General features: G+C 41.9%; 1 pseudogene; it reads left to right on the plus strand.

Moving 5' to 3' along the window:
- Positions 1 to 483: 483 nt before the first annotated feature.
- LOC122898886 lies at positions 484 to 1,956 on the plus strand (annotated as a pseudogene).
- The last annotated feature ends 4,545 nt before the right edge of the window (positions 1,957 to 6,501 follow it).

The following is a 6,501-nucleotide window of genomic DNA, read 5'->3' on the forward strand; positions in this document are numbered from 1 at the left end:
ATAGTCTGTCAGCTAGGTCCCGCTCACTCCTTCTCTCATCCTTCTCCCTTCTATCCCACTTGGGCCCCTTATCCCATGAGCAAGTGGTCTATTTCCCTGCCTTCCATGGAAGTGCCTCTTTCTTCCAATGATCAGTCCCCATCCCCTAGAAAATTCATCCATTAATAAAGCTATTTAAAGGAAAACTACTGCATGTCAAGAATGCTTTTAATATTTTACCAATCAACCCTGCTGTCTGTAAAACTCAACTTACTTTTAAAAAATGTCTGCTGAATTTTTAAAGTATTTTATATCCCGAGGTGCTCTCAAGGCTCCACCATGCCAGCAGTCACATATGGTCCAGGCAGCTTTACCTTTCCAACAGTTTCCATTTTGGCACTGAAGACAGTTCTCAACAATGGTCCTCTGTTGTCTCCAGGAACCAGAAACAACCATCATTTCACTAGCTTGACCTGTGTGCTACAAACATAGTGCTGTATTTCTTCTCCCAGTAATTTGATGGGTCGACAGTATGGGTCCTATAGTTTCTTCACTAAATTGAGAGCAGAGGAGCTTTAGAAAGGCACTTTAACAGAGTCCGGAACAGAAGCAAGAAAAGGAAGAGGCAAAAGAACTAAGAAAAAGAGAAAAAAGGATGTGAACTGGGGTCAGGTCATTGGTGAAGGGAGTCATGGCTTCCTATAGCCTGGTCTGAATGTTCCTCCTAGACAGGGAGCTGTGCAGATCATTGCCCAAAGAAGCAAGGAAGAGCAGAAGATGGTAGAGGCTGATCTGGTCCAGCAGAGGAAAGAATGGGACCAGAAGAAGAGGAAGCTTAAATGGGAGGAGGATGGAGCAGAAACACATGGGGAGGTTTCAGTCTTGGCCCCCCGATTCTGGTCTCAGTGGAGAAACATATGCTGCTTTTGATACCAGGATACTTGAGGTAAGAAATGTTTTCAATATGACAGCAAAAGGGGCGCCTGGGTGACTCAGTGGGTTAAGCCTCTGCCTTTGGCTTAGGTCAAGATATCAGGGTCCTGGGATTGAGCCCCACAGCGGGCTCTCTGCTTGGTGGGGAGCCTGCTCCCACCTACCTCTCTGCCTGCCTCTCTGCCTACTTGTGACCTCTCTCTCTCTGTCAAATAAATAAATAAAATCTTAAAAAAAATATAGGACAGCAGAAGAGGGAAGAAAGGAATCAGTCCATGTCCTGGTCGCTGTGGGGAACAGCAGAGGAGCTGCAGGTTTTTCCATTAGGAAAGCCCCTGATTGGATGGATGCTTTCAGGAAAGAGAAGAACAGAGCAGTTCACTGTTTGCATTATGCAGAACTATATGAAGACCATATGATATTCCACAATATTTCTTTAAGATTTAAAAGGACCCATATCAAGATGAAGAAACAACCCAGAGGCTATGGCCTCAGCTGCCATTGGGCCATCATCACCACCTGCCAACTCACTGGCATCAAAGATATGTATGCCAAGGTCTCTGGGTCCGTCAACATGCTCAGCCTCACATGGGGTGTCTTCCATGGGCTCTCCCACCAGGAAACCCATCAACAGCTGGCTGATAAGAAGTCTCCATGTTGGGGCGCCTGGGTGGCTCAGTGGGTTAAAGCCTCTGCCTTTGGCTTAGGTCATGATCTCAGGGTCCTGGGATCAAGCCCCGCATCAGGCTCTCTGCTCAGCAGGGAGCCTGCTTCCTCCTCTCTCTCTGCCTGCCTCTCTGCCTACTTGTGATCTCTGTCTGTCAAAGAAAGAAAGAAAGAAACAAAGAAAGAAGTCTCCATGTTGTAGAATTCCAGAAGGAATGGGGCCCTCCACCCATTATGGTGACCTCCCTCCAGGGAGCCTTAATAAAGGATCCAGAGCCAGAAGGTGCGGTTCTAGACATAAAAATGCACTAAGGAGTGCAGGCCACACAGGGAGTGAAGCACTCAGTGTGGTCCAGTGTAAAGAAAGCCACCACCTGAGCCTCCCTCTGGTTATACAACTACAGTACTGTCCAGCACCCCAAGGAGACTCAACCCTTCATTAAGGGTCATTAAAAAGTGACCCTTTTAATGTCACTTTCTTTTTAAAGGAAAGAACAACCTTCTTTATTAACAAATAATAAATAACCATAGCTTTAAAAAAAAAAAAAAAAAGATTTTAGGGGCACCTGGATGGCTCAGTGGTTTAAAGCCTCTGCCTTCGGTTCAGGTCATGATCCAGGGTCCTGGGATCGAGCCCCGCATTGTGCTCTCTCCTCCGCAGGGAGCCTGCTTTCTCCTCACTCTCTCTCTGCCTGCCTCTCTGCCTGCTTGTGATCTCTGTCTGTCAAATAAATAAATAAAATTTAAAAAAAAAGGTTTTATATCCTCTTCTGTTTGAAGAAATATAGCTTGAATTTGTTCAACATGAGGTCTCAAAAACAGTTTGCATTGTCAATAACCCTTTCTATGAAATCTACTCTTTACCCACAACCCAGCCTGGACCCCCTTTCCTGAGATTGCATACTCATAGCTTCTGGTGAGAAGCTTTCTTTAGCACTCTTGGTTACTACATAACCCATAGACTCCCTTGGTCACTGTAGATTGGGCCAGGACCTTACCCAAAATGAGCCGGTCAATTCTCTTTCCAGAGAAACTGGAAAGAAAATTGAGACATTCCAGTTATCTGGAAACTAAAGGCCTAAATGTGTCTGTACACAATGAGTTCTGGCATGATGATGACATGCCCTCATGGCAAACTGGCCTAAAATAAGTTGACCATTTTTAACTACTGGGTTCTTTCACTGAAGGCAGAGGCAATACTATTTTAGCCTCGGGACTGAGCTACACTTCTCACTTCTCACCACAGCTGGACAACAGAACACAGGAACAGAGCCAAACTAAGTCCTCAGATAAGAAATGCCCCTCCGGAAATATAATCTTACACTTGCTCATAGAAAGTCACATACACAGTATTTTTAGTCAACCCCTATATCTTGAACATCACACATTTCACTAATTCAAAGTCATTTCCAATGCCCTTTTTGCTGTCTAGAGCTAAGCTGAGGTAAATATGTTTGCAACTTGTAGGAGCTATCTTTCGAGTATGGATTTCTGGTTAAGCTCTTTCAAATGTTGACTAGTGTATATTGTCAATTTCTTGGAAAGAGTGTCTGGCTGGGTACTTCAAAATTCAGTTACTGGCCCCTCAAGTAAGCATCAAATATGCATAGATGTATAAATACACATAATGCATACATACATGCATGTGTACATCTATATATATACAAACATATGTGTAGATATAGATATAGCTAGACATACACACATGCTATCTCCACTGAAGTGTTTTTAAATAGATATAGACATCGTAACAGTTGTGTGTTAGCAGAGCCTAAGTAACCAGTCTGCAGAGAGGAAGATGAAACTGATGTCGACAGGAAGCAGAGGGAATACCTGAGGACTCAGGGGAAGAATTCTTAAGACTGCTATCTTCATTTTCAGTAATTTCTCTCTCTCTGGTTTCAATCCTTTGTGAGACCTACCTTTGGGCTTACACAAGATGTCCCTATGTCACTGTATTAAGTTTCGCCTTTTCCATACACTAATTTGAGCATATTCTGTTACTACCAAACAATCCTAGACTAAGAAATTAATACTATTCTTACAGAATTAATATAATTATAGACAGAAAGTTGATATATTAGCCTCCCAGCCTCATTATAGGTAAAGGTATGATTTCCATGAGGCCTATTAAAATACTAAAGTAGTTCAAGGACTGTATTTGCCATCTTTACAGACTCCGTCCCCCAGTTGAGGACCACTAAGCAGCGGTGTGAATGTTCAAGTGATGTTCTCTAATTTCTAAGCATATGTGTATTTTTTTTAAAGATTTTATTTATTTGTCAGAGGGAGAGAGAGCGAGCACAGGTAGACAGAATGGCAGGCAGAAGCAGAGGGAGAAGCAGACTCCTTGCCGAGCAAGGAGCCCGATGTGGGACTCGATCCCAGGACGCTGGGATCATGACCTGAGCCGAAGGCAGCTGCTTAACCAACTGAGCCACCCAGGCATCCCAAGCATATGTGTATTTTAAAACAGGATACTTTTTAAACTGAACCAACCTTTGCTGAGTCCATGATATATTCAAAGCACTTTCTTAAATGCTAGAGGACATTTAACAGTAGAAGACATCTTCTTAACTGCAGGGCTAGGCTTCTAAGCATTCAAATGAAGCAAATGAAGAGATAGGAAAGCACACAGATGACTACAATAAAAGGTCAATAATGGTAGTAAATGTCATGAAAAATATAAATTCTGAAGGGGTCTGAAGGCAAAGGATCGTTTACTAAGCTCAGTAAGAGTTCACAAAGTTCTCAAAGTACTGGGTAGATACTGAAAGACTGGTGTGGTCTGCATAGGCAGAGATGTAAGAAAGAGGAGGGAAGGCCTACCAGGCAGGAGAAACTGCATGAAGTACAGAGCCTGCAAGTCAGAGGATTTGTTCTAGAAACAGTAGGAGTGTGCTTCTGCTGTAGTAGAAAATGCCTGAAGATAACGCTATGTGAGAAAGACTGGAAAGATACGTTTGGACTGACTGAAAGCCCAGAGTCACACACATGCTTTAAAAATTTGTTCTATTGTCCATAGGGAGGGGGGAAGAGAGAGGGAGTCAGAGCAGTAAAGTGGCATGATAAATTTTGTGTTTGAAAAAAGTACTTCTGGTGAGAGAATGTAGAAATCATGGAAGACAGGAAATAGAGCTGGGAAGCCGATTAGGAAGCTGTTTAAGTCCTCTAGGTGCGAGAGTTAATGAGATGCTGTTTTAGGGCAGTTGCCTTGAGAAAAGAAATGAAGGGATAGAACTGATAATCACTCTAAAGGTAAAGTTGACAGGATAATATGACAAATAATATAGGAGAGCTTGAAGGTCTACAATAAATGACTTAATATAGGAAAGCTTGAAGGTCTACAAAGAATGACTTCAATCTTAACCGTGAGGATTTGGTTTGCTCTTCTTTAAAAGAGGAGTTGTGGGGCACGTGGGTGGCTCAGGCAGCTGAGCATCCAGCTCTTGGTTTTGGCTCAGGTCATGGTCTCAGGGTTGTGGTACTGAGCCTGCCATTGGGCTCCATGCTCAGGAGGAAGCCTGCTTCTCTCCTTCTCCCTCTGCCCTCCCTACCCCCATACCCACTTGCTTTCACTCTCTCTCTCTCAAAATAAATAAATAAATCTTTAAAATAAGTAAATAAATCATTAAATAAAATAAAAAGTTGTTATTTTCTCCACAACAGTTTGTGAGGATGAAAGGTATGATGCATGTAAAATGAATACCTAATAAAAAGGGATTTATAAAGACCAGAAAGAAAAAAATTTTCTACAAGCAAGGTAGAGGGTCATTTTTTTTTTATAGGAAGTAACTTAGAGCCACAGCCTTTGATCGCATGGAGAAGACTCTTCTAAGTAAGACCAACCGTAGGTCAGTGCCACACCAGGCATGAGTTCCCCACAGGTTTCAGTACATAGTTATAGAGCATTCAGAGACATGTCAAAGCCTAAGATTACTACTCACTATTAACATCAAATAGCAAAAGGTTTACTGGCAACAACAACAAAAAAAAGAAAGCCAACAATGAGAAGCAGGAAGTTAACTAAAAATGACATCAAAGTAGTTAACTTGGTAGATGAAGTACTAAGAAACAAGTCCACATCAGCCATAAGAAGACTGAGCAATGGAGTGATGTTCAAACCAACCAATGGCACAGTTCTAAAACTAACTCCATAATAGCTAGGGAGTAACATCTAATATGGCTGGTTTGTGACCAGCTCAGTGAAAATCTTGGCCAAGGGTGGAATTTTAGAGCTGCTCTTAACAAATTTCATGACACAACTACACCCTAATGTCCACCTCGGTCATTTCATGAATGTAATACATTGATGGCTCTCTTTTGTATCTAAAAGGTTATTGTTAATATACCATCTTTGGAGGAATCAAGAACCCCTATCATTCCTTTCTTATTCTGTGACTTAGAAGTGGAAACCCAATGATATGGCCAAATGTCAAAATCTTCTGTTTGCACTGTATCATACTGCAACCAGAGCTGACCAAGGTATTAAGCAGATTTGCTGACCTAGGAATGCATCACTAGAAAACACAAGGAAAATTAAGGGAATAAACCTTCTGAAGTTCGTCCTTTATGCCAATTTATGTAATAGCTATAGCTATAGCAATCTCACTGATAAAATTGTATAATTAAAGTCTGAGCTTTGAAACATTGGCCAGGTGTAGACAGAAGCAGACAAAGGGAAATGGTCATTCAGACGAACTGGCATGTGACCAAAACTTGTGAAGGACACTGCAGAGGATCCAGGGGCAAACCAGAGAAGACTCCCAATAAGACCAGGACAAAGATAATTCCTGGAGTTGTTCCTAAATAACAGTTCTGCCAACTCCTTGTTCAGGAGAGATTAGAGTAAATATTTCCATATTTAAGTTAACTCTTTGATATGATGTATTTATAATGTGAGTTCTATCAACTTATTTAAAA

Source organism: Neovison vison, chromosome 1, assembly GCF_020171115.1.
Source record: "Neovison vison isolate M4711 chromosome 1, ASM_NN_V1, whole genome shotgun sequence".
Classification (NCBI taxonomy): domain Eukaryota; kingdom Metazoa; phylum Chordata; class Mammalia; order Carnivora; family Mustelidae; genus Neogale; species Neogale vison.